Raw genomic sequence first — 9,926 nt, forward strand, 5'->3', positions numbered from 1 at the left:
CGAAGGTGATCGGATAAGACATCCAGTGCTTGTCTCTATGCGCGCGTTCGTGCCTTCTCGTGGATGTGTGAGTCGTGTGGATCATGTTTACTGTTTTAACCTCTGGCGGGAATTTTTTCTGTCCCCCAGTGTTCGGCTGGTGAGGTTCATCCTCGTCTTCACTTGGTGTTTCCTTCCCCTTGTGTTCGGCATTTAATTTGTCGGCCTGCTTAAAGACCCAGCATTCTCTATGCGTGTGGTTCGCAGGTTTCTCCAGGGTGCCATGAATTTGGCACAGTCCGTCCAGGACTCTATTCAGACCGGACGGTCCCTCTTTACTGCCTTTAAATGGCTTCTTTTGCTAATCAGGTCGAGATCCCCTGAATCCGGCATTGACCATTGTGTTGTCCGGGCTCTCTTCCTTGTTTTGGCGTTTGTTTTTATTACGCCGTGGTTTCCCGTTGCCATCCCTTATTTCGGATGTGCTGGGGTCGCGGGTGCCTTTATGGGCTAGCCAGCTATCTTCACCCACGCAAAAGCGGGCCATAAGGCTTGTTAAGGCTGCCATTGTCCTTGGCTTTTCTTGGCCGAGGTGTCGGGCGAGCCACTCGTCGCGGATCCTGTGTTTCAATGCTGCTAAGCCTTCGGCGTCCGGACAATCGACAATTTGATTCTTCTTAGTGAGAAAAATCTCTTCCAAAGCTTGCGGGCGGACTCTTCGGGCTATTGGATTATGTGACTTAGATCGTCTGCATCCGGAGGCCGGACATAAGTCCCTTGAAAATTGGCCCTGAAAGCGTCCTCGAGTTCCTCCCAACTCCCAATTGAATTTTCAGGGAGGCTTTTCAACCAGTGTCGAGCTGGTCCCTTCAACTTTGAGGGGAAGGTATTTGATGGCGTGGAGGTCATCACCACGAGCCATGTGGATATGCAGGATAAAATCCTTGATCCAGACCCCTGGGTCTGTCATTCCGTCGTATGCCTCTACATTCATAGGTTTAAAACCTTGTGGGAATTCATGGTCCAGTACTTCTTCGGTGAAGCACAGGGGGTGAGCAGCCCCTCTATATCTAGACGCGTTGTGGCATGCAGCCGGCTGCTGTTGTGTTCGTTGTTTATTCCGAACTGGTATATGGCTTGTATGATCATTTTGATGACCATAGTCCCTCGCCGGGGTGTGTTCTTTAGATCTGTAGATGGACCTGGACGCACCGGCTTTCTTATCCAGATGCTCACGTAGATCATGCGCGGCGTCAGTAGCCGTTCTGTTGCGGTTGTGAAGCGGTACGTCTGGTCTCCTGGTCGTATTATTCTTTGGTGGAACAGCCTCGACGTCGAATTCTGGCAGTAGCTTGTGTTTGGGATAGCTCTTTGTATGGCAATCATCGCCATATCTTTCTTCGGTGTCTAGCACTTTATTCCATCTGCAATTGAGCGTTTCCTTTGCGGCTTTGAGCCGTTGCTTCTGCTTCTTTAGACTTCTCGCTGTGGCCATAAGCTTTCTGTGGAGGTTATCTCGTTCCACGTGTTCTTCTGGAATGATGAATACATCATCGTCCGGACTGTGTTCTTGTCCTGGGGCGGTTTGATGGACTCGTCCCTCTAGATCATTGTGGTCGGGCGTCTGCTCCGAACTCGGTTCGGCGTGACATGGCTCATCTTGCTCCATCGCTGGGTCCATGTGGTCGTTATTGCCTTCGGAGTTTGCTGGTATGTCGATCCTTCTTGCGTTCTTGTCACTATTTTTACTGTTGCTGGACTTTGAGCGGCGTCTGCGCCGCCATTTTGGCTTTTGCCCGAGGGTTTTATCTTCCGGATTACCGCTGTCGTCCTCCTTGGGCGTATCCACCATGTATATATCATGTGACGAGGTGGCCTTCCACCGCCTTGCGAGCGGTGGCTCCTTTACTTCTCCTACATCGTCGTCCATACCATCGATGTCTTCGGAGTCGAAGTCAAGCACGTCGGTTAAATCATCAACCGTGGCAATGAAGTGGGTGGTGGGTGGGCAGCAAATTCCTTCGTCGCCTCCTTCCCACTCAAGTCGGACATAGTTCGGCCCAGAGCCTCCTGACAAAGAGAGAGACTTTAATGAGTTCAGCATGTCGCCAAAGGGCGAGTGCTGGAAGATGTCCGCAGCGGTAAACTCCATTACCAGAGCCCAACCTGGCTCGGCTGACTCGAGGGTGTGCGGACCGGAACCAACAACCGGATACGAGTCCGGGGGGCGGGGTTACAGGACTCCACAAAGGTGGGACCTGTGTTTGGCTCCTCCGCCGATGAGTGTGCGGCCTGCGGGGCGGGGTCCACCCCTCCGTCCTTAGGCAACGCAACCTGCTCCGAATTTAGATCCGAGGCTACTACGGGGGTAATATCCCGAGCTTCGTCCGACAGCAGGTCTAAGCCATGCTCATCGTGACTGTTCGGTGCTCTTGGTGTAGGCCCAAATCCGTCGAAGATCACGTCTCCGCGAATATCCGCTGTGTAGTTCAAGTTTCCGAACCTGACCTGGTGGCCAGGGGCGTAGCTATCGATCTGCTCCAGATGGCCAAGCGAATTGGCCCGTAGTGCGAAGCCGCCGAACATGAAGATCTGTCCGGGGAGAAAAGTCTCCCCCTGGACCGTGTTGTTGACGATTGAAGGCGCCATCAAGCCTTGCAGCGATGACACAAAGGAACTCTCAATGAAAGCACCAATATCAGTGTCAAAACCGGCAGACTCGGGTAGGGGGTCCCGATATGTGCGTCTTAGGATGATGGTAACAGGAAGCAAGGGACACAATGTTTACCCAGGTTCGGGCCCTCTCATTGGAGGTAAAACCCTACTTCCTGCTTGATTAATATTGAAGATATAAGTAGTACAAGAGTAGATCTACCACGAGATCGTAGAGGCTAAGCCCTAGAAGCTAGCCTATGATGGTATGATTGTAATTGTGATCGGCCTTCTAAGGACCAACCTCTCCGGTTTATATAGACACCAGAGAGGGCTAGGGTTTACATGGAGTCGGTTACAAGGAAGGAAATATAATATCTGGATTGCCAAGCTTGTCTTCCACGCAAAGGAGAGTCTCATACGGACACGGGCCGAAGTCTTGAGTCTTGTATCTTCATGCTCCAATAGTCCGGACGATGTATATAGTCCGGCTGTCCGGATACCACCTAATCCAGGACTCCCTCAGTCATCCTCTTCTTTCTCCCCCTGCAGGGGGGAATGGATTTCTTCTTCCTCCTCCTCCTCCTCCTTGTCATCTTCAGCGACGGAGGAGTGATCCTCGACGTCTTCGGACATTGCATCCGAAGCGCCCTTGCAACGAAGACCATCTCTGGTCCCCTAGGCCTTCTTCTCCGGCACCTCATAAGGTGCTGGAAACATCATGTTCGTCAGACGTGGGGTTTCTGGGCCTTCAGGCAGCGGAGCCGAACAGTTAATCTGCTCCGCTATCTCTATCCAGGCCTGAAAAAATTGATAGGGAGGCTTAGACTCCTTCCTCAAATATGCCAGTAAAGGGTATACCTTGAAAACATGAAAGAAGTTACCAGATTAGCCTGGCGAGTTAAGATAAGCCCACAATCCTCGGTCGTGGGCGGCGGTGTCTCACTAGCCTTGAAGAGCACCTTCCAGATGTCTTCGTGCGTCGTGCTGAAGAGCTCTAGTAGCGTCTGGTGCTTGGCCGGATCGAACTCCCACAAATTGCAAGTCCGGCGTTGGCACGGAAGGATGCGGCGAACGAGCATAACCTGGATCACCTTCACAAGCTTGATTCTCTTGTTTATCATGTTCTGGATGCACGTCTGGAGCCCTATCAGCTCGTCCGAAGAGCCCCAGGCCAGGCCCTTCTCTTGCCAGGAGGTGATCCACATCGGGACTCTGGATCGGAATGCGGGGGCCACCCCGACTGCCACCCTTTTACAGTCTCCACAAAGGAGCCTTTGGGCCAAGTGACATTGGGCATCTTGCCCACCCTGGCGCCTCTGCACTCTGCTTGTTGGTTGCTCACCACCTTCGGCTTCACATTGAAGGTCTTCAGCCATAGGCCGAAGTGAGGTGGGATGCGGAGGAAGGCCTCGCGCACGACAATAAATGTCGAGATGTTGAAGATAGAGTTGGGGGGGGCAAATCATGGAAGTCCAGCCCATAGTAGTACATCAGTCCGCGGACGAACGGGTGGAGGGGGAATCCCAGCCCGCGAACAAAGTGTGTGAGGAACACCACCCTTTCCTGGGGCTCCAGGGTAGGGACGATCTGTCCCTTGGCCAGAAGTCGATGAGCGATGTCCTTGGCCAGGTACCCGGCTTCCTGGAGCTCCTTGATGTCCTTCTTCTTGAGGAGGAGGCCATCCACTTGCCTACTGCTCCAGATCCGGACATGATTGGAGTGCTTTTTGGGCGGAGAAGGCGAGAGCTGGAGCTCGAGAATGGATGGGCAGAGGAAGGAGAAGGCGTGGGTGTGAAAGGGTGAATCCTTATCCCACTATAAAGGCAGTAAAAGTTATGCGCCTCCCAGCTCGCCTTAAAATTCGCCTATTCCCCAAGCGCCGTGGAGATGACACGGTTGGATTACCCATGCCCGTATTAATGAGAATCTCGTGATAAGGGGACACGATCTCTGCTTTGACAAGACGTGCCAATGAAACCACACCTCAAAATACGGAGCGACGGGCTGAAAAACGGTTCGAATAATGACCGAGCAGTGGCATGATGTCAAGCTATAAAAAGTTGTCAGCAAATTGGACTCATGAAATATTATACTCGCTACAGTTGTGTGTGGTACTTTTTTTTGCAGAGCCGAATACGTTTTCTATGTTCGGAAGGTTATGTTGGAATATTCGGAGGAGGAACCCGCCTTGCAATGCCGAAGACAATTTGCGCGTGGACTCATCGCCATTGAAGCCTGGTTCAGGGGCTACTGAGGGAGTCCCGGATTAAGGGGTCCTCGGACAGCCAGACTATATACTTGGTCCGGACTGTTGGACTATGAAGATACAAGATAGAAGACTTCGTCCCGTGTCCGGATGGGACTCTCCTTTGTGTGGAAGGCAAGCTTGGCGATTCGGATATGTAGATTCCTTTCTCTGTAACCGACTTTGTACAACCCTAGTCCCCCTGGTGTCTATATAAACCAGAGGGTTTAGACTTCTAGGGTTTAGCCGCAACAATCATAACCTCATAGGCTAGGCTTCTAGGGTTTAGCCATTACGATCTCGTGGTAGATCAATTCTTGTAATACTCATATTCATCTTGATCAATCAAGCAGGAAGTAGGGTATTACCTCCATAGAGAGGGCCCGAACCTGGGTTAACATTGTGTCCCCCGCCTCGTGTTACCATTAGCCTTAGACGCACAGTTCGGGACCCCCTACCCGAGATCCGCCGGTTTTGACACCGACAGTCGCGAACCCTGTTTAATCTAATTTAATCCTATTAAAGATACATGTCCATGACAGTTGGGACCCACATGCACTATTCACTAGTTGACTAGTCAAACATTGACTGGGTCTAAACAGACGAGGGGACCCACATGTCATTGACAAGGCTGGCTGCCACTATGTATAAAAAGTATTGTACTATTTATTTTCAAATTAAAATAAAACCAGAAATTTTAGAAATAGTTTTAAACTTAGAAAATTAATAGAAAATAAATCGTAGCTCGGATGAAAATAATTTATATATGAAAATCGATCAGACAAATATGACAATTCCGAATACGCTATCCACATACTTGTCATGTACCTCTAACGCTGCAAACTTGTAACTGTCCCCTCCATATCATTTGTCCGATAAATTCCTGGAGCCGGGAAAATATTTCCGGATATTTTCCCACTCTGTCTGTAACACGTAGCCCTACGTTAGGTCACCCTTAGCATAGCTTATGGTCATGTCATGCCTTTTTATTCCTATTATTTATTGTTTCTTCCCCCTCCTTCCTCTCTGGTAGACCTCGAGACCGTTGATGCTTCGGTCTTCAACTACAGCTATGCTTCCGAAGATTCCTTTCGTCTGCAGAGCAACCAGGCAAGCAAAACCCCCATGATCATTTCGATATCGCCCATTCCATTCTCTCTCATGCCTGCATTAGATTTTGCTATTGTATATGATTGATCCTATTCTGATGCATAGCCTTCTTTTGTGACCTGCTCTTGTACCTTACCTGCCTATCCTATATCCTTAGTACAGGTCGATTAGTGATCCATCAGTGACCCCTCACCTTGTCCCTGTTGCCTCCGCTGGATTACCAGATGACTCGATCAACATGATAGACGTCCAGAGTCTGACACATCACATCACACCCACTTAGTTGAACGACACTTCAAGGTTACTATCGAGTGCCGAGGGTGATACCTTGTATAGCACTTATGATGTTAACTCTGTAGTGTAGCTAATCGGTCGTGGTCATCGAGGGTGGTTCCTCCTTCACCACTCCTGATAACGACTCTGTCGTGCAACCCCTCAAGTGTGGACCATCAAGGGTGATTCCTCCAAGTTTACCTTGACGATTACATTAAGTGGAATCCATTGAGGGTGATTCCTCGGATCCCCCCTTGGTGTTTTGGACACACGATTACTTGACTTTACCCCCAGAACCATGTTAAAGACGGGTCGGCCGGGAGGGGTACCCGCGAGAGTTAGTGTTACTGCAGGACTGGAGGGGCAGGCGGTACCACCTCAGCAGAGGTGGATCTGAGTCCCCGACAGTCTCTTGTGAGTCGGGTTAACTTCGAGGGTACCCTCGAGAAGATGTGAAGTCGGGCTGACCTGGAGGCCCACGAGATTTCTATGTGGCATGACCGAACATTCCGGGCCCTTGCCGTAAGTCCACGAGACGGGGCGATGGGGTCACATGATCATGAGTCTCTGCTCATTACCGCACGCTCCCAAGACACTAACGAGATTGGGTATTTGATCTGAGTTGGTCTTTTGACCTATATGGACTAACCACCACATGGGAACAATTATTGGCACTCGGCGTCGTCTTATCAGCCCAAGCTCTCCAAACGTCAGCGATTTAGCGGCGCGCTCCCGGGTGGCCCGTGTAAGCACCTGCCTTGTATAAGGAGGTTGCCAGGACTGACACCGGTCGCATTCGCAACATGCAGGAGTGCAATGGGCGATGGGCCGAAGACCCCTACGCGTTTAGGATATAGACCTGCTTGCTGGCCTCTCTGTTGAGCCTAGGTAGGGCTACGACGTGTTGATCTTCCGAGGCCGGGCATGACCCAGGAAAGTGTGTCCGACCAGAGTGATTGAGTGTGTTGGGAAATGTGGTGCACCCTGCAGGGAAGTTAATCTACTCGAATAGTCGTGTCCATGGTAAGAGGACGACTTGGAGTTGCATCCCAATCTATACAACTAGAACTGGATACTGAGATGATAATGGGATATGATGGCTCTGGGATTGCTTTCTCGCAGGGAGTCGAGGAAGGTTCTCTTGGCGTTAACACTACAACATGTTTGCTACTTATAATGTGCTAATCTGTACACTTCTAATGATGCAAGTGTTTCAAGATGCTAATCTTTGATAGGCTAGCCTTTTCCCCTCTTCTAGCATTTCTGCAGTTCAGTTCAAAGAAATAGCCCCATTCCTTTGATACTGATGCATATGTAGTGTAGATCTGATGTAATTCTTGCGAGTACTTTGGATGAGTACTCACGGTTGCTTTGCTACTTCTTTTCCCCCTATACCCGATTGTTGTGGTCAGATGACAGATCATAGGAGCCAGCTGCCACTGCCTACGACTACTACTACCCTGACGGAGCCTACTACTACGTTGAGACCGCCGACGAACAGGAGTAGTTAGGAGGCACCCAGGCAGGAGGACTTGCCTTTTTGATCAATGTTGCTTTTGTGCTAGCCTTCTTAAGGCAAACTTGTTTGACTTATGTCTGTACCCAGATATTGTTGCTTTCGCTGACTTGTTTGTATTCAAGGCCTCGAGGCCGATGGCTTGTAATATAAAGCTCGTATGTCTTTAATTTGTGTTTAGAGTTGTGTTGTGATATCTTCCCATGAGTCCCTGGTCTTGATTGTACACATTTGTGTGTATGATTAGTGTACGATTGAATTGGGGGCATCACAAAAGTCCTCATGAAGGAATCATGTGCATTAAATAGAATTCATGGATGATGTTGAACAACAGATTCTTCATGACTCCCACAACTTCATCAATTTCAGAATTATGGCCTTTGATATAACTAAGGCTTTCGACCAGAATATGGTAAACAGTCTGAGGCACATATGACAAATCCTTCACAAGGAAGGTGGTCCGTGGAGCTTCTCCTTCAGCAAGCGGCTTCACCAACACTTGCATCATGTGATGGGGAAGTTCAAGTTCCTCATAGATGTGCATTGCGTTCTCTGGAGAAATGTTGAGTGGAAGGGCACGAAGCAATTCACTTGTTGGCGCCTTGTAGTGAGTATTTCTAGTCATCCAATCCAGGGCCCAGGAGTGATAATGTTCAACATCCCCAAAGATATGAAGGGTAGCATAGAACTGAAGAGTGAGTTCTTCATTCCAATCGCACAAATCCGAGCAAAATGCAAGTATCCTAGCATTGTGAAGAATATTCAGAACAAGAGTAAAGCATGGGAGTGACTCCATGTCCACAAGATGAATATGACAATGTGGGAAAAACTTGTTCTTGTCAAACAACAGTGGTGAATAAAAGTTCATCTTGTGAACAATCCATAAACGAAGTCGTCTGATCTTTGCAGAGTCATGGCGATTCGCCAATGAAGAAATTCTTTTCTTCGATGAACTATGTTGGGTTGAATTTCGGTCGTTTGGTGCCTCTGCCAAGTTTTGGCATCACATGCTTGGGCTGGGGATTGATTTTGTTCGGCCTCACCTTAAGAGCTGGATGGACAGAGCCGATAGATTCATTCTTGTCTGTGACCAATTCAGCCTTTGCCATTTCTTAAGCAGTGGCAGGGGGCAATGTTTTTGTGTATGTTGAGTGCACATATGCTTTAGGTTGTGCATTTTCATCACCTGCAGCTACTCCAGGTTCTTCAGCGGTGTGGGCTTGCTAAGTTGTTACACCAGAGACATGTTCTTCAGGAATGGTCTAGAGAGGTGTATGAAGCTCTTCGGAACCATCATGAACTTCTTAAGTTTTGTATGGTGATTGTGGCAACAACATGAGAGGAGTAGTGAGAGGCAAATTTGGGTGAGTATCATTGCAAAAGTCGTCATGAATCAGTTGGGTGGTGGCACCATCAATGTTCGCATCCTCTTCAGCTTCTTCAACCCCAGCCTCTTCAGCAGTAAACTGAGGTTGGGTCGATGATACCAGATGAGATGACACATTTTCGTCAATCTCGATTTCTTCATCCATTTGTTCTGTGCTAACAGTAGAGTGGTCTTCATCTTCACGTTCTTTAGATAAAAGAATGATGCGTTGGTTAGTTACTTCAGCAGTTGGTGGCGTTGTGGCCAATGGTTCAACATAGATTGGTGCAGTTGAAGAACTAGTAGCTATCTTCAACTTCTTCATGGGAACAGGGCAGGAGGGGCATCAATAGGTTTCTTTTATTCAAAAGCCTCTTTCTCACCAGTTTTGGTCTTCTCCGCTTCCAATGCGGAAGAAAGGGTGGAGTTCTTTAAACTTGAAGATGTTGGTGGAGCAGCAGCAGAGCATTTTCTTCAGATGCAACTGATGCAGTTATCCTGGCAGATTCTTCAGTCACAACTGGTTGTTTAGGAGGAGACAAAGGTGAAGAACTCGTGTGAGGAATTTGTGAGTGCCTAGCAGACTGGCGCATTGCATGTGCGATACTTGTCAGAATATGTCAGTTTTGTGCTTTTGTCGTAAATCCATTTTTCAAAATGTTTTACCTCTTCAACCATGCGTCAAAATTAGAAATCATTTTCACCATTGGGATTGTTGCATTGAGATCTTGGAAATTAAATCCCATCCTGATAGGTTTGACCAAACTTCCCCGCACCCTACC

Source organism: Triticum aestivum, chromosome 1B (genome assembly GCF_018294505.1).
Source record: "Triticum aestivum cultivar Chinese Spring chromosome 1B, IWGSC CS RefSeq v2.1, whole genome shotgun sequence".
NCBI lineage: Eukaryota > Viridiplantae > Streptophyta > Magnoliopsida > Poales > Poaceae > Triticum > Triticum aestivum.